This window comes from Schistocerca serialis, chromosome 6 (assembly GCF_023864345.2).
Source record: "Schistocerca serialis cubense isolate TAMUIC-IGC-003099 chromosome 6, iqSchSeri2.2, whole genome shotgun sequence".
In the NCBI taxonomy this organism is placed as follows: domain Eukaryota; kingdom Metazoa; phylum Arthropoda; class Insecta; order Orthoptera; family Acrididae; genus Schistocerca; species Schistocerca serialis.
In genome coordinates, this window is record NC_064643.1 from 542,527,952 (window position 1) to 542,549,942 (window position 21,991).

Genomic DNA, 21,991 nt, shown 5'->3' on the forward strand with positions numbered 1-21,991 from the left:
GAAGCGAGCATACGAAACGCACTACTGATGAAAATTGTGGATGCTGGTCAAAATAATATACCAGAACAATGTAGCAATTGGTGAGTTATTCTGAATCATTTTCAGTTGGCTATCAGATTTCGGCTTTTTCAAATTATAACTCCTTCATCAGGGCCAACATGTCGATTTAAACCGTGTTCTCACGTACGTTTCTCACCTAGCAGATAGCAATAAGACTGTCATTTTACAAGTATATTTCGTGCAAGAAGTAGTCTAAGTTTCAATCACGTGAGAAGTATCTCTGTCATCCACAGTACTTTCATTATTTATGCGCACCATTGAAATACGAGTATAAATGCACTTTTGATTTACATAGAGTAGCACTGTGCGCAGTGAAACTGCTCTATTGGGCTTGGCAACCAAATATTTTTTGTAATGTACGTTCTCTCTGTTAGGCGTGATAACAAAAAATGTTTCTTAGAGTTTAACACAGGGTCCGACAGGGAGGTGTTAACGTTTTACAGTCCGCCATAACTCAAGTGATGGGGCAACTAGCGCATGTGCAATGTTCGATATACACTGAAGCGCCAAATAAATTGGTATAGGCATACGTATTCAAATACAGAGATATATAAATAGGCAGGAATCCGGTAAAACATCAGATCTCCGAGATCGCTGCGGCCGGAAAAAGATCCTGTAACAAAGGGACCAACGACGACTGAAGAGAATCGTTCAAAGTGATAGAAGTCCAACCCCTCCGCAAATTCCTACAGTTTCAATACTGGACCATCAACAAGTGTCAACGTCCTAACCATTCAACTTAACATAATCGAAATGGGCTTTCGGAACCGAAGACCCACTCGTGCACCCTTGATGACTGCACAACACAAAGGCTTACGCCTCGCCTGGGCCCGTCAATGCCGACACTGGACTGTTGATGAATGGAAACATATTGCCTGGTCGGACGAGTCACATTTCAAATTGTATCGAGCGGATGGACGTATACGGGTTTCGTGACAACCTCATGAATGCATGGACCTTGCATGTCAGCAGGGGACTGTTCAAGCTGGTGGAGGCTCTGTGATGGTGTGGGGCATTTGCAGTTCGAATAACAAAGGATCCATGATACGACTAGATACGACTCTGACAGGGGAAACGTACGTAAGCATCCTGTCTGATCACCTGTGTCCATTCATGTCCATTGTCCATTCCGTGATACTCCAAACGTCCAGAATTGCACATAGTGGCTCCAGGAACACTCTTCAGAGTTTAAAAACTTCCGCTGGCCACCAAACTCCCCAGACATGACATTATTAAGCACATTTGGAATGCCATGCAACGTGCTACTCAGAAGAGATCTCTACCCCCTCGTACTCTTACGGATTTATGAACAGCCTTGCAAGATTCATGGCGACAATTCCCTCCAGACATTAGTCGAGTTCAGGCCACGTCGTGTCGCTTCACTTCTGCGCGCTAGTGGGGGTCCTACACGATATTAGGCAGGTGTTCCAGTTTCTTTGGCTCTTCAGTGTACATTCTTAGTTGCCATTTCAGTAGCTATCGAGCGCTGGTCAACTGAAAAACGCATCTTTGTTTACGACACTTTGTAACCGGTCATTCGGTAGTGTAAACGCAACGAAGATTTCGCAGGCAGTTCAGTGTTGCTCGACGCGGTGCTGCCCTGTCCCCCCAGCGGTTTAACAACTCCATAACGAGAGGAACGGTGAGCGCTGGAACAGCTCGGGGAGGTGTTCAGACAGCTAGAACAGCAGAAATGTCGAGAGAGTTCGACAAACTGTGGAGGCCGCCCTCGGCGTTCAGCGGTACGACACGCTCGCTCTTTGCGTATTTCAGACAGGCCAGTTCGCTACATTTTGCTCCTTGACGGCCACTTTCATTCGTTTAATATCATGGTGGTTCAACAACTGAAGCAACATGACTACGTACAGTGGCAGATGTATGCAGAAAGGATGCTGGAAATATTGGAAAATGACAGTACTCTGATAATGAGTGATGACGCTCGTTTTCACTTATCGGGTGCTGTGAACAAACAAAATCGCCGGTACTGGTCGGAAAATAATAGAAGGGAACTCCACGAGAGCCACTACATAGTGAGAAAGTAGCTCTGTGGTACGGAACAGACCGATTTCGCATCATTGGACCCTACTTTTTCCGAAAAGGTGGACGCACTGCGACTGTGTTTTGTCTCACGATGTTGAGAGAACTTCTTATGCCAGAAGTGAAAAATATCAAAGTGTCCTCGATAATGTTTGGTTTCAATAGGATGAAGCTCATCCCCGTACCTCATGACCACACATGGCTTTTCTAAAGGAACATTTTCCAGGTCGTCTCGTTTCTTTGCGTGGCGACGTGGAATGGCCTCCTCGATCTCCAGATCTTTCTCCGTTCGATTATTTCAATGGGGTTACTTGAAATCTCCCCTTGTTAGGCTTGAAAGGAGTGCGAACGATTTTTCCTCTCGCCTCGAACAATACTTCGAGAAGAATAGCCGCTACTTGGATGATGTGATTTTACGCACCTGAATTGCAATGCATTCTTGCATGAGCTTTATGTTTATTAAATGGTAATGTATTTGTAATCTTTGAGAAACATCAAAACTGAAATTTATTAAAAAATAAATTATTAGACTGTTTTGAAACGTGTAACACCTCCCTTCCGGATCTTGTACAAGGCAGATAGAAGCGTTACAGTCTCTGTACTTCCATCTTTTCAGAGATGGTTGCGGGACTCGGCTGTTCGATACAGGATGTCAAATGAAACACCTTTCAGACGTATAGTTTCCAAACTTAATTCATTTGGCTACTAGTTTCGGCAGATGATGGTTGAAGTGATCGCTATAACAAGCAGAAATCTGCTAATACCAGCATTTCTGGCCCCTGTTTCGACCAGAACCGAGGTAGAATCTTCCTGCGCGTCGGTCAGGGGCCTGAAGATAGCGTAGTAAATCGCCGAAACTGATATCCAAATAAAATTAGTTTGAAAACTAGACGTCTGAAAGCTGTTTCATTTATATCCAGAAGCGTTACCGTCCATTGACAGTGACCGGGCCAAATATCTCACGAAATAAGCGTCAAACGAAAAAACTACTAAGTATGAAACTCGTCTAGCTTGAAGGGGGAAACCAGATGGTGCTATGGTTGGCCCGCTAGATGGCGCTGCCATAGGTCAAACGGGTATCAACTGCTTTTTTTTCAAAATAGGAACCCCCATTTTTGTTACATATTCGTGAAGTACGTAAAGAAATATGAATGTTTTGGTTGGACCACTGTTTTCGCTTTGTGACAGATGACACTGTAATAGTCACAAACATATGGCTCACAATTTTAGACGAACAGTTGGTAACAGGTAGGTTTTTTAAATTAAAATACAGAACGTAGCTACGTTTGAACATTTTATTTCGGTCGTTCCAATGTGCTACATGTACCTTTGTGAACTTATCATTTCTGAAAACGCATGCTGTTACAGCGTGATTACCTGTAATCACCACATCAATGCAATAAATGCTCAAAATGAGGTCCGTCAACCTCAATGCATTTGGCAATACGTGTAACGACATTCCTCTCAACAGCGAGTAGTTCGCCTTCCGTAATGTTCGCACGTGCATTGACAATGCGCTGACGCCAGGGGATCACGATAGCAATTATTCTTCAACTTTCCCCACAGAAAGAAATCCGGGGACGTCAGATCCGGTGAACGTGCTTCGACGACCAATCCACCTGTCATGAAATATGCTATTCAATACCGCTTCAACCGCAAGCGTGCTATGTTATCCATCATGTTGGACGTACATCGCCATTCCGTCATGTAGTGAAACATAGTAACATCGGTAGAACATTACGTAGGAAATCAGCATACCTTGCACTGTTTACATTGCCATCGATAAAATGGGGGCCAATTATCCTTCTTCCCATAACGCCGCACCATACATTAACCCGCCAAGGTCGTTGATGTTCCACTTGTCGCATCCATCGTGGATTTTCCGTTGTCCAATAGTGCATATTATGCCGGTTTACGTTACCGCTGTTGCTGAATGACGCTTCGTCGCTAAGTAGAACGCGTGCAAAAAATCTGTCATCGTCCCGTAATTTCTCTTGTGTCCATTGGCAGAACTGTACATGACGTTCCAAGTCGTCACCATGCAATTCCTGGTGCATAGAAATATGGTACGGGTGCAATCGATGTTGATGTAGGATCCTCAACACCGACGTTTTCGAGATTCCCGATTCTCGCGCAATTTGTCTGTTACTGATTTGCGTATTAGCCGCGAATGCAGCTAAAACACCTACTTGGGCATCATCATTTGTTGCAGGTCGTGGTTGACGTTTCACATGTGGCTGAAGACATCCTGTTTCCTTAAATAACGTAACTTTCCGGCGAACGGTCCGGACAGTTCGATGATGTCGTGCAGGATACCCAGCAGCACACGCCCATTGGGCATTTTGATCACAATAGCCATACATAAAACGATATCGACCTTTTCCGCAATTGGTAAACGGTCCATTTTAACACGGGTAATGTATCACGAAGCAAATACCGTCCGCACTGGCGGAATGTTACGTGATACAACGTACTTATACGTTTGTGACTATTACAGCGCCATCTATCACAAAACGAAAAAAGTGGTCCAACTAAAACATTCATATTTCTTTACGTACTACACGAATATGTAATAAAAAATGGGGGTCCCTATTTAAAAAAAACGCAGTTGATTTCCGTTTGATCTATGGCAGCGTCATTTAGCGGGCCAACCATAGCGCCATCAGGTAAGCTAGACGAATTTCGTTCTATGTAGTTTTTTCGTTTGATGCTTATTTCGTGAGATATTTGGCCCGGTCACTATCAATGGAACACCCTGTATACACGCGCTTAAATAGAACACAAGTTTTCCAGTATATTTCCAGGTTTCTAGCCGAGTTGACGATGCTCAATAGCCGGCCATTGCTGGCCGAGCGGTTCTAGGCGCTTCGGTTTGGAACCGCGCGACCGCTAGGGTCGCAGGTTCGAATCCTGCCTCGGGCATGGATGTGTGTGATATCGTTAGGTTAGTTAGGTTTAAGTAGTTCTAAGTTCTAGGGGACTGATGACCTGAGATGTTAAGTCCCATATTGCTCAGAGCCATGTGATGCTCAATAATGTGTCCACAATGCACCTTCAACTGAGGTAAAAACCCAGAATCTCCATTAATCATACCGAGAAATACACTGAGGTGACAAAAGTCGTAGGATACCGATACGCACATGTACAGATGACGGTAGTATCGCGTACACATGATTTAAAGGGGCAGTACTTTGGTGGAGCTGTGCTCAGTTGATTCTTGTGAAGAGGTTTCCTACGTGATTATGACCGCACGACGAGAATTAACAGACTCTGAACGCGAAATGCTAGTTGAAGTAAACGCATAGGACATTCCATTTCATAAATCGTTGGAGAATTCAGTATTCCTAGATCCACAGTGACAAGAGTGTGCCAAGAATACTCAATTTGAAACATTACCTCTCACCATGGACAATGCAATAGCCGACGGCTTTCACTGAAGGACCGAGAGCATCGGCGTTTGCGTAGAGTTATCAGTGCTAACAGACAAGCAACACTGCGTGAAATAACCGTAAAAGCCAATGTGGGCCGCACGATGAACTTATCCTTTAGGACAGTGCGGTGAAATGTGGCGTTAATGGGCTAAGGCAGCAGACGACCGACGCGAGTGTCTTTGTTAACAGCACAACATCACCTGCAGCAAATCTCCTGGGCTCGTGACCATATCGGTTGGATTCGAGGCGACTGGAAAACCGTGGCCTGGTCAGATGAGTCCCGATTTCAGTTGGTAAGAGATGATGGTAGGGTTCGAGTGTGGTGCAGACCCCACGAAGACATGGAGCCAGGTAGTCAACAAGGCACTTTGCAAGCTGGTGGCTTTATAATGATGTGGGCTTTTTTGCATTGAATGGACTGGGTCATCTGGGTCAACTGAACGGATTATTGACTGGAAATGGCTATGTTCGGCTACTTGGAGGCCATTTGCAGCCTTTCATTAATAGTATTTTTATGGATGACAATGCACCATGTCACTGGACCAAAGCTCTGGCTCAAATGGTCAAATGGCTCTGAGCACTATGCGACTTAATTCTGAGGTCATCAGTCGCCTAGAACTTAAAACTAATCAAACCTATCTAACCTAAGGACATCACACACATCCATGCCCGAGGCAGGATTCGAACCTGCGACCGTAGCGGTCGCTCGGTTCCAGAATGTAGCGCCTAGAACCGCACGGCCACTCCGGCCGGCGGACCAAAGCTGTTCTCGATTGGTTTGAAGAACATTCTGAACATTTCGAGCGAATGATTTGGACACACAGATCGCGCAATATATGAATCCTATCAAACATCTATGGGATATAGTAGATAAGTCAGTTCGTGCACAAAATCCTGGATCGGCAACACTTTCGCAAGTATGGACGGCGGGCTGCATGGCTAAGTATTTTTGCAGCTGACTTCCAGTGACTTGTTGAGTCCATGTCACGTCGAGTTGTTGCACTTGGCCTGGCAGGAGGAGGTCCGACTCCATATTAGGAGGTATCCGTAAATTTTGTCGCCTCAGTTTATTGGTCCCTTAACCTCCTCTACGTTACCACAGATGATTTGTTAAAGACCCCATTCGTTCTGTGAATGCGTTACACACGAGGTGCCTAGTTGCTTTCGATGCGCTGGGTGAAAATCGTACATTCTAATGATTTGAGAAACCTGCAATTTGCTTAAGATGCCCTCTGTGCAGACAGCAGCACGCAGGTCTAGATCCGTTGCCTCGAGGCTGTATTAAATCATTAATGAGGAACTGATGTAATGTAATGAAGTAGTTCGTTCACTTCTTTTTCAGGAATGCCACTCGTATTTATTTTAGCAAAACATGAGAACTGCAAGTTACAAAAAATTTTGACTGCCCTTAATAGGTCAAACGTCATGAACGTATTAAAATATAAATTTTACAAACTTTGCCTTGCGACACCAATACTTGATTACTTGTTAAGGATTCTTAACTGTTCTATACTCATTATTCTTGCACAAAATTAAGATCTGACCGACAGCATCAGACACACGTCTGTACCACATGACTGCCTTTCCGATGTCATAGGTAGAACCGCTACTTCGCTTTGGAGCCCAGTCTTGGCGCAGCTCCGAATACACCCGAAGAGCTTCGTTTGCCTTTTCTTTTAGCTTTTGTTTTTAGTTATGAATATAGTTCTGACCTTCGAAACAAGTAGGCGATAGCTTACTGTTTAGACGTACTTATTCCAGAAAGTTAAGTAACTTAAACGTACCGTTATTAAAATATTAATGAAATAAAATTACCATTTCGGCGTGCAGCCTCCGAACGTATCAGCCACTCACATTGATAGACTACAATTCTGGCGCCTTTTCCCACGAGAAAGGCTCCATCCGCTACTGGACCTCACACTACTGATTGTGTCGTATACATAATGCTCCAACCTCTACTAATCTGAAGAAATACTCTGGTAACTAGATATGATGGCTACTAAGGACAGAAATATCAAAATGTGTGTGTGGTGTGTGTGAGAGAGAGAGAGAGGGGGGGGGAGAGAGAGAGAGAGAGAGAGAGAGAGAGAGAGAGAGAGAGAGAGAGAGAGAGAGAGAGAGAGAGCGTAAAATAGCAGTTTTCTTGAATGGGTAACTATCACATGTAAATTATAGACATAGGATGAAAAGCAACGTGCAGTTCTTGATATTGAAGTTACGTCTTTGAAATTTGTCACAAATCGAAACAAAAATAAGTTGTAATAACTGAAGACGGAGTGTTATTATTAAGCTGCTGTAACGTAAAAGCAGCAGTCACGCTGTGTCCACAAAGACTAAAATTTCTGATAGGACTGTTGAAATACGGTGTCACTTTTTCTCCGCCAGCGAGGCGATTCTGCATTTGTTTTTTCAGTCGCATAACCAGCGCAGTTTTTTGTTGGCTAAACTCGAATTAATTGCATTTCCGCTGCTCCGAAACAAAAGTCACCGCTCCTGCCACTTTTTATTGACAGCTCCATAATGAAATAATACTTTGCTCCCGACGGGGCACTGGAGTTACCAAGGCAGCGTTAAAACTGTTTATCGTGGCGTTTCCTAAACAATGAAGGGTAGACAGAGCAGGAAAAGGACTGGTCGATCTCGTCACGCCGTGGTGAGGCTGTTGAATCGTATTTTCGAGTACCGCCATAGAAGACTGAGAGAGTGGGAATGATTTTAGAGCAAGAACATTGCGAGCAGTGTTCTGAAGATAACTGCATTAGCAGTTTCCCTTTGTAGTATCATGCTATCCTCAAAGGAACGACAATATTTCTTCCTCCAGTTACTATATTTGTAACCACTGTATTGCTTTATCTGTCTTTGTAAACAAGTCGTCCTCTAGTGCAGCGACACTCACTCAGAAGTTAAGACTATTCAAATCTTGGTGGTTAAGGAAATTTTCGTCTACTGGTGTACACCAGACTTTTCACGAGCTCCCTGGGTCAAACCGTCTTCAGTCCGGTGTGTGTGTGTGTGTTATCAATTGAGCGAATTGACATTGTTGATAGAGATTCATCTGTCAGATGATGACAATAAGACGATTGGCTATTGGTCAGCACTGATGATCTGTGTCTCCCTTTGGTCCTTTCATTCAAGATTTACAATGACACTACACACAGCGCGCAAAATCAATCAACAGACACCAACATGGTGCATATACAGTGGATATTTCGTAATGAATCGGAGGAAGACAAAGACAGACCACCTCTGCTTGGATCTGACCCAGGAGAGCAATGTGGATTAGTTGTACTAGGCCTATTTATTGTACTACAAAAAATATTTTTCTTTTAAAACTAGCATTGGTTGTTAGACATGAATTTATGAAAAGAAACTTGTGCTGTTGAGATGTTATTGATTATGCAGCTACTAAAAATATTTGCCAGAGATTATAGAAAACGTTAATCACTGTTGATATACTGTTTAGTGCAGTACTGGATGATCAACGATGAACATTTAGCTATTTAGGCTTAAATGAATGTAAATAAAGAACACATACCGATCTGATTAGTTTTTATCCGGAATATGCATTGCATATCATAATACCCATTATACGTACATATGAAGATATGCACGGAAGATTAAGGGTAGGATCTGTCTTCTCTAAATCGCTTAAAACACGTAATCGATTGGAACAAGGCTGTTTTTCTACCTCCAGCTTTTCTAAAAATCACCTTACAGACTTGCAAAAATAAAGGCAGTAAAATGGGACTTCAGTTAGAAGACCACTGTGTGTACAAGCTTTCATTCGCAGATGACCAGCTGGTGGCTGGGACCGATGAAGATATCTCCTTTATAGTTCTGAAATTAACAGAATACAGCTAATGAGGACTGAAGTTGAACATGAAAAAGAGAGAATACTTAACCACGGGAACACAATCAGTAGACTTGATATATAACGAGTAGTATGTCTAGCAGCATCAACAAAAGCAAAACGAGGATAATGGAATGTAGTCGAATTAAGTCGGGTGATGCTGAAGGAATTAGATTAGGAAATGAGACACTTAAAGTAGTAAAGGAGTTTTGCTATTTGGGGAGCAAAATAACTGATGATGGTCGAAGTAGAGAGGATATAAAATGTAGACTGGCAATGGCAAGGAGGGCGTTTCTGAAGAAGAGAAATTTGTTAACATCGAGTATAGATTTCAGTGTCAGGAAGTCGTTTCTGAAAGTATTTGTTTGGAGTGTAGCCATGTATGGAAGTGAAACAAGGACAATAAATAGTTTGGACAAGAAGAGAATAGAAGCTTTTGAAATGTGGTGCTACAGAAGAATGTTGAAGATTAGGTGGGTAGATCACGTAACTAATGAGGAGGTATTGAATAGGATTGGGGAGAAGAGAAGTTTGTGGTACAACTTGACTAGAAGAAGGGATCGGTTGGTAGGACATGTCCTGAGGCATCAAGGGATCACAAATTTAGCATTGGAGGGCAGTGTGGAGGGTAAAAATCGTAGAGGGAGACCAAGAGATGAATACACTAAGCAGATTCAGAAGGATGTAGGTTACAGTAGGTACTGGGAGATGAAGGATCTTGCACAGGATAGATTAGCATGGAGAGCTGCATCAAACCAGTCTCAGGACTGAAGACCACAACAACAACATGTCTAGCAGATAATACGACGATCTTACTCAGTGTGGGACTGCAAAAGTGCGAGAAAGTAATTTGTTTCAGATATATTAAGTTCCTTTAGTATTTCCATTCATGTTCAATGACATGATAATGAACGTTTGTCCTTTGATATGACAGGCGATTAAACCATGCTGCCCCACAGCCAACACAAATCAAACATTCCGATGGGAATTTTTTCATCATACATTTTTTTGTCCTGACTATTCCATCATCATCTCTTCCTGTAGGGCAACAGTAAGATCGGAACCGGTTTATGGGCAAATGAGGAATTAACCATTTCAGTTTAATGTTGAAGGGACAATGTGTAGAATTTTCTTCCGAATCACTAAAAACGCTTAGAACAAAATAATGACAAAGCGAAGAAACATGTATTACTCTCGAGGAATCTGCTTTCGCTGCAATCAACGATTCCATTTACAAATATTATGGATTTTATTCTACGAATAAAGTCGCAATTAAATAATACAATACCTATGGTTTTACAAATGAGGTTCCGAAGAAGAGAAGCTGCAAAGAAAAAGACACTACTTCTCTGCATTTAACGGAAATCCTGAAATCTGGTTAATTCCACATTCATTTGCTAGCGGTAGCCTGTAATTTCGGGCTAGTATTAATGTTCATACAGCTTACTTATATGAAACAAGATATTCACGGGAATGGATGAGTGAACCAAACTGACGGCTACATTGACGCTTTCGCACAAAATTACCTGCTAGCTTACAAGCGTTGTTGACATACCTGTTTGCTGTTATTGGACAAACCATACATACACACACACACACACACACACACACACACACACCTCTGGTATTGTGCTGCCCGCGGCTGTTTCTAAACGAGGCTCCAATTCAGTTCGATGGTGAGCTCGTATAACTCTGCGAAACTTCCACAACGTTTCGGCAGCTTTACCGCCCGCGCTAAAACACCTTTATACTCAGAAGCTCATAAATTCTAAGGCTATGATGTCTTTCATTAGTGAAGAGGAAAAAACCTGCTGGACATCAGCGCTGGTCTTGTTGAGGTGTCATAAAAATAACTGCAGTGGCGAGACTTTTATAGCGTTTGAAAAACTGCGTTCTCGAATTGGATGCCACATTATACCTTTATTAACACACGCTTCCATCCGCTTTCTCCATGGTCATAACAGGTAAAGAAACACGAGAGCAAAACCTACTGGTTTAAGTCTATACACTACGCGGTTTTTTTTTTTGTCACATCCAGTCTATAGTTCTAAGCTGACTGCCATGCTCAGACCATCTCTGCTGACGTATCATGTTACAGTGATGTTTCTACTTAATCGCTTTGCTAGACAGCCAAAAAATTGGTATTTGTTAACGAATCGAAGAATCGAAAAAATATTTTTGAACGTCCATGAACTACAAGGCCTTTTTGTTTCACAGTTTCTGTCAAATATGAGTCGCTGTTACATTTTGTATGCACTGCGGGGGGGGGGGGGGGGGGGGGCATGTTGGGAGGCAGATATAATACAGCTATAGAACACAGTTACCTTATCACATCCCGGCGAAGGCATTTTAGATTGGAGACCCGATTAACCGGACCAAATGTTGCCATAAGTCATTGGGATAATCGAAGATCTGGTTAACTAAATGTTTGAAACAAAAACGATTTTTGAACAGTTGACTCTACAAGGATAACCGACGTCGCCCACGTATGATTGTCATGTAGGTGCGTCATCATTTGGTTGTTTTTCTAGGGGTCATTTAATAGTTAAAGTAAGGCGTTTATTCAAAACAACAAAAACTAACTAGCGTTTGCACAAACTAAAGTTGTTACTCGCTCTTTACCAGTTTTATATCATGGAGCTAAACACTCTCGCCGTAAAGTTAAAGATTTTGACGATAATGATATCCATTTAACCTGGTTTCATCAGCGTTGTAGACAACGTCCAAGTCATCGTCATTTTCGCCCAGTTCTTTTTTAATAGCATCTTTAAAAGAATTCGCTCCATCTACATCAGCCGACATTTTTTCACCTTGTATTTCCAATTCACGAATTACATGACTAGATTTAAATCTCTATAATCATCCGTTACATGCCACGGACGTTTCATCGCCACCTTTTTTTTTTTTTTAACTTCATTGCCTTTTCACAGAGCAAAGGACCAGATATCGGTTGTCAGTTGATAGTTTTTCTAAAATCCAACAATACAAAGCTTCATCCAAAAGTTCTTTTTTCAGTTTCTCCATCACTTTTCGATGTCTACTCCCGTCTTCATTATCAAGTTGGTACGTGTACTTCACAACTGAATCGGTGTTCCTCTTAATATCGCTTATTATAGAAGTAGCCACACTAAACTTATTGGCTAGCTTACGTCCAGTTTCTCCTTTTTTTAATGAATCAGTAACGTTTATTTTTCTGAACGCAATAACGTCACTCTCCTGCGCTTTGACATTTTTAGCATACACACAACACGGCGCAGTGGCACATCATTTGGCAGCTGTCTAACCCAAACGCTAACGAAATGCGCGGAGCAGAAATGGCACTAAGCGCAGGCGGGTAGAAGCATCGTGCACCCGTGGAATAGGTACTAAAAATATTTACTCGCGGTTGACGGTCGGGCTAATCGCGGATCCTTATAGCTGAGGCCCGGATAATCGAGCCTCCATTGTACCTATATTATGCGAGAGGCTTCCTTATGGAAGTTAGTTGGCGTTCATCGTCACGTCGACGACGGGCTGATAAGAGATGGACTAATAGCTTGAAATGGACAAAAGTGGGGACAAAGTGAGCCATGCACTTTTCAAGGGCATTGTCGGTACATTCGACAGAAACAATAAAGAGAAGCCAAGGGTAACGTGGATCAGGACGGTCACACAACGATTTCAATCTGCGCCCCGCTCCCGAGTACGTCCAACGCTTTAACCACTAAGATACTGCCACTACAGTATCTGTTTATTACTATTATTATTATTATTTCACTACTGTCGGCCGGTGTGGCCGAGCGGTTCTAGGCTCTTCAGTCTGGAACCGCGCGGCCGCTACGGTCGCAGTTTCGAATCCTGCCTCGGGCATGGATGTGTGTGTTGTCCTTAGGTTAGTTAACTTTAAGTAGTTCTGAGTTCTAGGGGACTGATGACCTCAGGTGTCAAGTCCCATAGATCTCAGAGCCATTTCACTACTACTTGGATTGGGAGCCATACTACGTTACACATTTGCATTTATGCCTGTTGTAGATTTACTGGGTGCTTAGAATTAATACGGAATTAATACGGAAACGAATTACAGTGCGAGTGCCAAACTTGGCAGCATTAATGGTCAAGAGTATGAGGTGCATGATTTTCATGCGTCATAGCGTCACCGTCCAGTTCCAACTTTGGCCACCAGGTGCCATTACCAGTCATCGTGATTTCTAGTCTCACACACCTGACCAGTCGCAGTGCATTTGTTGACGTCTCAGCATGAGCTTGGACAAAAGGATCAGGACATTATTGGTGAAGCTCTATTATTAAAACAACAGTAATGCTGCAGCTGCACTTGGAGAACATCGTTGGCTGAAAGGATAACAGAAGGGTCCCCTTTCTCCATCTGCTGTGCGGAGCATGATGAAGATGTTTGAATCAACGAGAGAACTGGGCGTCACTCCGGGACAAGGCTGACTACCGGTTGCACGGCAGGCGGTTGATGAAATCGCTGTTGTTATGATAGACAGCGCTGCACGCAATTTCCGACCGTCAGGCAGTGCGTGTGCTGTGTCAGGACAGTTGAACATCCAGTGGTCCACTTTACTGAAAATTCTTCGGACCGTTCTAAGATGATATCCGTATGAGATCAAAATCGTACAGTAGCTTGCATCACAGGACGCGCAGCGACGTGCTGACTTCGCTCTACACTTTCTCGCAAAGACTGAAGTTGACGACGGCGGGCCTTTGACCATCCTATGGGGGAGCTCATTTTTCTCTGACGGATGAGGTGAACACATAGAATCGTCGAGTGTGGGGATCTTCATCTCCAGTCACTGTACATGAAGTTCCTCCGTATGGTGTGGCCTCACGGCTACGTTCATCATTGGCCCATTCTTTTTTGAACAGGTGGGCGCTCAAGGACCAAAGACGTGCAGTATGACTCGCCAGCGTTACTGCGATATGCTTCGCCAGCATGTCATATGCGCTCTACAGGAGAGAGACGCATTGAACTCAACAGTTTTCACGCAAGATGGGGTCCACCGCACATCGCTCTTGAAGTCCACCTGCTTCTCCGAAACACATTTGGAAACGATCCAATTATGAGTCGATCGGTTCCAAAAGCTTGGCCGTCACGATTCCCTGATCTCACCCCCTGTGATTTCTGTTTGTTAGGCTACCTGAAGGACGGGGTTTCCCAGGGGAACATTCACACTTGTGCATCTGAAGCGTAGCCAGCATGCCTATGGACATGCTTCGTTCTGCTGTGCAGAATGCAATCCTGCGCTTTCAGACTCTTGTTGATACTGATGGGCGCCATATTGAGTCCCTTTTGTAGCAGTAATAGTACCGTTATGGACTGCTATGATGTATCGTAGCAGCTCGTTAAAAGTGACTCAATTGAACTGATTCTGCATTATTTCTCTTCCCCATGTCCTTGCCATTGGTGCTACCAAGTTTGGTATTCGTACGGTAGTTAGTTTTCATGTTATAACGTGTTAAATAAGGGAAGTTTAATTATAACCACCTGTTATTTATCGTACAGACTGACTATTACTTATGGGATACACAGTTTCCATTTCCTGGGTGAAGCACCACTATGAAGTATTGCTCAATTAACTTATGAAATTTGAACTTTAGAAAATTTTGCTTCAGGGAAGACAACACGCTGATAAGTGCCATAAAAATATACCATATATCTCATTCTATAAGTTTTTAAATTTGCCACGATTCGAGGTGGTGTTGCTTGTAAGCTGTGGGTTATCGAAAAGCCCAGCAGCTACGGAATGGAATTTGTGGATTATTGCACGTGCCTGACGCATTATTCTCCTAACATGCTGTGAGTCCGCTACACCGTGCCACTAGAGGCGGTACCGTAGGGCGATTGGACACGGGTGTCGTTTTTCACTCGTGTATTAAGTTTCCATGCGCCGAGAACAGCACAGAAATAATAATAACTCAAAAAATTACGCTCAACACGGAGGAACTTAGTGTATAACAAACGAAACTACATAAAAAACACAAAATATAGTTCCTAAAAAAGAATAATATTACATTTTAATGGATTTTTGAAGCACGCGAAGTATATACGTCAGTTCCATATAAAACAAATAACGTCTATTCAAAGTAGGAATATACCAAGCAGCAATACAGCGATCTGTGACGCTGATAGGTATAGCGTCTCTCATCTCCATTGAAAACAGATGCCACTGTTCTTGCAAAGCCGTATCCATTGTAAGCATAGGGGAGCACGGTTGCAAATGGGAATATGCCTTCCGACAGCAAGCTAAACATGCTCTATGGAGTTCCATCTGGAAATCAATCTGACCCTTCTCAATTCGTTGTACTGCTGTGTGTTCAAGATATTCATCCACGAGACAAACCCTGTGCGTTCATCTTACAGAGTGGAAACCACACAATTTCCACTGACACCTGGGCATACATAAGAATCAAAGATAACACCTCCATAGAGTGGCACAGCCTCCGTTTCACCTAGAACGACACGAAGCTCTGTGCATCTACCTAAATTTATACCTCCCTTCCAATGGGAACTGAATCGTCCAGAGATAGCCTTTTCAAGAATATTATTTTATTGGTGATAGTGGGTTTTACCTTTTCGCCAAACCGGATCACTTCTGCTGTCACTTTGCCAGCTACAACGAGACTTACACGTGGGGAGAACGGTTCTTCGTTGATAGGCAGCCCTCATACCATTTGGGTTGCTTACTGCAAACGATCAAGTGAAGTGGTGTTCTGGTTAAGGCACTTAAGTCGCATTCAGAAGAGTTCGCGTTCAGATCCCTGTACGACCATGGAAATTTATGTTTCCTGTGGTTTTCTTAAATCGCTTAAGATGGACGCTGGCTTGGTTTGTTCGGAAAATACACAACTGACTTCCTGTCCCCTTTTTGTCCAGTCCGAACTCGCCCCCCCCCCCCCCCCTCTCTCTCTCTCTCTCTGCTGAAATCGTTGATTGCAACAGAACGTTAATATGTATTCCTCTCGTTGCTAAACTTCTGGGACGAGAGGTGAACGGTATGTACGTACGTGGCTTGTCGCCCTGTGCACTTACAACTTTCGTGAACCCTTCTGGTTACAGTACTCGCTATTCTCACACGTCAGATTCCTCCAGAAAAAGCCGGCCGCGGTGGTCTAGCGGTTCTAGGCGCTCAGTCCGGAACAGCGCGACTGCTACGGTCGCAGGTTCGAATCCTGCCTCGGGCATGGATGTGTGTGATGTCCTTAGGTTAGTTAGGTTTAAGTAGTTCTGAGTTCTAGGGGACTGATGACCACAAAAAAGTCCCAAAGTGCTCAAAGCCATTTGAACCTCCAGAAAAAGTCCATTGTAGTTCGGAATAGGTGACGGCTCTGTTCCTTTTAACGTATAGTAGCAAATTTCAGTCATCTGTGGTCAGTACATCTCTCTTTTGAACTTTTTGACTGAGGAAACTGTGCTAACAAATTGTTGCTAAATTACACATCCCAAGGCAAAAAAATTACACACGCCGAAGGAATTATCCGAGAAAGAGATTATTGTTCAACGTCCCATTGACATCAAGGTCATTAGAGACAGAGAACAAGCTATGACTAGGGGAGGGAGGAAATGGCCGTGCCATTTCGAAGGTACCATCCAGCCATTTGACTTGATCGATTTAGGGAAATTATGGAAATGGCTGGACGCGTGTTTGAACCGTCGTCCTCCCAAATACGAGTCCAATGTGCTAATCACTGCGATACCCCTCTCGGTGAATTATGCGAATGGAATGGAAATCGATAAATGTGATCTACATGCACAGACAACAAACGATTACAGTTTCGGATATATTGGATGACTTATTCACAGAAATAGATTCACAAATTGAGAAAGTCAGTAACGCCTGTTCCACCTCTGGCTTTGATTGACAGAATTGCTGGACGTTCGCCTCTCCTGAGTGGTACCGTGCCAAATTCTGTCCAATTGACGCGTTAGATCGTCAAGATCCAGAGCTGGTTCGAGGGCTCTGCCCATAATGCTCCAAATGTTCTCAATTGAGGAGAGATCCGGCGGCCTTGCCGGCCAAGATAGGATTTGGCAAACACAAAGGCAAGCTGTAGAAACTCTCGCTGTGCGCGGGCGAGCGTTATCTTGATGAAATGTTAGCCTAAGATGGCTTGCCTTGAAGGGCAACAAAACGGGTCGTAGAATTGAGAACGATTGGAGCGTTATGGCAGGGCCCTCCAGACAGCTCGGGATTTTGACGATCTAAAGTGCCATTCAGATAGAATTTGGCTCAGGAGGACAGACAACGACTCTGTCAATCAATGCCAAGCCGAATAACAGGTTACATAAGAGTCAGAGGTAGACCGACGTATTATTGACCTGCTCAATTTGTGAAGCACTTTCTCTTGAATAAATAATTCAGTTTTTCTTTAATTGTACATTTGCATCACATCTACCGATTTCTGTCCCATTAGGATTATTCCTTCACGGTACGTCACTTCTTTGCCTTAGAGTCTATAAATAAGGACAAACACTTGTTTTGACCTGCCTTCATAGATGACTTCATCGCAATTGGTCTGGTAAGTGACACAGCTATACACCTCAACTAAATTGGTTTTCCCAGCTGCCTCGTCTGCTTCACTCTGCAATGCCACTAGTTGCCACACTGCTCTCAAATTTCAATTGTATGTTAAGTATCGATGACAAGAGCCAATTGCAGCGAACCTAGTTTTACAAGCGGTAGCTTTTTACAGCTTTGCAGTGCTGACAATATGCTCATTCTTGTGGCACTTCCCTTTTGTTTCCAGGAGTTGCTGTATTCTGTGTGCTTTGCATAATTTGTGAATATATACATGTCGAGACAGGGAATTATCTTGCTGAGAAACTAGCTCGGCTTCAGACTTTGCTGGTAAGGTCAGCAACTGTGTGCAGCACCTGCTGAAGCCCTGTGATCCATTTGTCAGTGACAGTTGTGTGTGCTTCAGCGCTGTACCATGCCCTGCCCTCTGATAACAGTACGAGCTGCGGCTGGCGGCGTCGGACAACCTGAAGGAGAACTACACGACGGTGGTGATCCACGTGAAGGACGTGAACGACAACCCGCCAGCGTTCGAGCGGCCGACCTACCGCACGCAGATCACTGAGGAGGATGACCGCAACCTGCCCAAGCGCGTCCTCCAGGTCCAACACTCGGCGCTCTCGCTTCTCTTGCCTTGCCTCGTCTCTTCTCGTTTATTCCTGCATACCGCACGTGGACTTCGCATCCCGCATGTCACAGCAGCGGCACAATAAAAATTCTATTTTGCAGCTGTCTCACTACAGTCGGAATGTGCAGCGCTCAAATAAGCTCCTATAGATTACTATCGTGGAAAGTTATAGGCTGAATAAATCCATATATATTCAGGCAGTCACACAATGAGAGACAACTCGCAACAAGCCTATAAAGCGACTCAAGTGCACTAAACTGTCAACACACTTCACTACTGACACAAGTATTTCGTCATGATCCTCGCAACAGATGTTTGCGTTGATAAATTTTTGTGACAGGTTGCAGGAACACAGTTGCACTACTTTCGTTTGGGTGGACCTCACAACACACGATGTTCTTCGACTTTTCCAACATACTGTAATCACATGTGATAAATTTGCTACAGAAAACCAGACAGAATTCGTGAAAGGGACCTGTTATACCAGTACATAAAACGTATTTGCAGTTGTGAACCTGGATTAACCACTAGTCGTATAATGGAAAGACGACAATGAAAATTTGAGCTGGACAGAACTCACAGCGATTTCTTGCTTATTGTGAGCGATCGACTTACCATTAGGCTATCTCAGCAAGACTCACGGCCAGATCCAAACCTCTGTCATCAACCATGTGTCTACAACCTGTACTCGTACATCCATTATTTAAGTTTGACGACATACGGAAGTTTGTATCTGGCCGTGACTCCTGCTCAGATGCCTAATAGTAAGTTGACCGCTCACAATAAGTGGGAAATACTGCTTCGAGTCCTGGTCCAGCACAAATTTTCACTCTCATCATTCCATTATACAGCTGATGGGTCTCCATATTCGCAATTGCAAATACGTTTCATGTATTTGATAACGACTGTAGTCGCCTCGGTGCCTGATCTTTGAGGAACATTGCATCGCAGTTTGACATAACACAGGCACTGCAATACTGGATTTATTCACCGACGCCAGGCAAGGGACTTTCACGTAAAATGTCTCGCCTGTACGAGAATATACATAATGGATATACAGGTACAGACTGTAGACAGATGGTTGACGAAATATGAAAGTTTGGATCTGGCCTTGAGTCGTGTTCGGATAGCCTAAGAGTAAGGTGACCACTCGCGATAAGCAAGAAATCTAGGTTAGAGTCCCGGTCCGGCACAAATTTTTATTGTCGCCGTTCCATCATACAGCTGATTCGTTTCCAAAGAAACATTGCATCGTAATTTGGAATAAGAGAGGCACTGCAATATCGTATCGATAGTGCTACGCCAGTGGCTGTCAAACTCCGCCAGGCGGGTCCCAAGCACCCCGAATCAAGCGTTCTTGCGGCCCGCCGTTCTCGGCCGTATTTGCATCTAGCAACCAGCAGCCGAAATCAAAAACGTAAATTAAACTTTAGAGCTTCTTAAGACTGTAGTTTTCACGCTCAGTAACAAGCAAAAATACATTGACGTTGGTCAATTCTGTCGTGAGCTAAGTAAAGTTGGCCGCTTGCCTCTGGAACTGAGGGGTAAGTAGTACAACCACTGCGGGATTACTGGACGTGAGAGGGGCAATGATTCATTGCTTGTCTTTCAGTATTGCCAACTCAAGGGCGTGCAATGACAGTCTCGCAAACTTCTTGGTCTCTGAGGGTGGCAGCCATGTGAAATAGGGAACAGTCGACACGGAGTGTTCCAAATGGTGTCGGCTATTAGCGATCAGTAGTTTGGAGCCGGCGGCCAATTTAGCACTTCCTTGCTACAGCTAGTCTGTTGAGGGCTCATAACAAAATTAATTTATGTAGTTTACCAGTAAATAATAAACACGGTACATAGGTGATGCGAGGTGTCCCACAGTGTCGGGATTGGCTCTTAAGCATGAAAGTTTGACGAGCATGTGCACTGTTGAGTCTCAAAGCGCAAGATTTATAAAAGACGATAATGATTCTTAGCACAGTTCTCGCTCATAATCGCTGCAATAAGGACGCAACGAAGTTGATGTCATATGGCAACAACTGCCGTAAGCAAGCTCTTTTTTATTTTTTTTATACTACCAACCACTCATTCTTCTTAAAGAAATCTTCTTCCTGTTCCATTGTTCAACAGTCAGGAAGATCACAACTGACACTTATCGTTTCATTTCGAAACTCTAATAAAATTCCACACTTCGGCTTAACTTCCGTAACACGGAATACGCAAGTGAACAAACGAAATTATCACGTCACTGCGTAACAATGAAAGCAATACCTACGCGAAATGTATTTTAATATCTGACAAAGTAAGACTGTTAGTTGTTTAAATGGCTCTTAACATACACATATGGAACGATGTCAATAATTTTGTACAGGTCTTTATTCTTGTCACGTACCCGAAAAACTTTGAGGCTGGCTGCCATGACACCTGAAAAGGATGCCAAAATAACAAATGCTCTAGATATAGACGAAATCGAAAGTCATCACCTGCTTTTGCTGGTGATTTTTATGCGTTTTAACACACATAAAATGCAGCCTTTTTATACTTCTGAGGATACAAAAAGTTTAAGGGAGAGGATACCCGAACGTACCTCAGCAAACACAGCACTGGATATACGGAAAACAGAAAATTTTCATCAAAATCGTCTGTGTTATAACATCGTTATGGAAAGCATGTTTCCTACGGCGAACAGTACCGACAAAAGGAACAGTTTCAGTTCAAGCTGTTTGCCCTCAAAACAATCCGTTGTTTTGCACGCTGAACGCTAAATTAAAATCAACTTCAGGAACAAAAATATACTCTGAAAGTTTATTCTACGGAGGCTCATCACAATGGTACATTTGCACTTAACAAAGCTCTGAATGTTTGCTACTCTTATTTGTTTAGTGGTTCCATTTGTACTACGTAAATTCATTTTCCTTGCAGGACCAAACTTGGTCTTTCGTATGATATGCTTCTACGGCTGAGGAAACAGTGAATTCGGTGAGCAATGTTAATATAAAACGGAAACTTTTCATCGTTGTGAAGTGGTGACACTGTTTACTGTGTTGCTGTTATTTGAAATTCCAACCCAAACCACACCATGATCTGTATTGCTGCACAGTTTTGCGCTTATATTGCAACAAAATAAACGACTGGTTAAATGTGAACGTTTTCTTTTAACCTAGTATGGGTATAAACATTTTGTAATTCATAGCGACGTTAGATACATTTAAGGAAAGGTGTTATGAACGCAGTTATGTCGCTTTTCAAATCAGTAAACTACATGTATTTTTACATGGCCCTTAACTTGAAACTATCACCACTCAGATATTGTTATAAAATGAACCCACACAGATTTAATGGGTATTGCGCTCTATGTTACTACCTGCCACCTTATAGCAGAATCATTCCTTGAAATAAGTGTGATCATGATAAAGGAGTGGCGTATGGTCTTATACAACTTACGGAAAAAGTGACAACTATTGCGTTTAATTCTCGG

At 43.2% G+C, this 21,991-nt stretch overlaps 1 protein-coding gene across 1 annotated transcript in view; it reads left to right on the forward strand.

Moving 5' to 3' along the window:
• Nucleotides 1–21,991, forward strand: part of LOC126484972 (neural-cadherin-like) — a 431,022-nt gene that overhangs the window by 190,926 nt on the left and 218,105 nt on the right. The gene's annotated exons all lie outside the window — the stretch shown is intronic.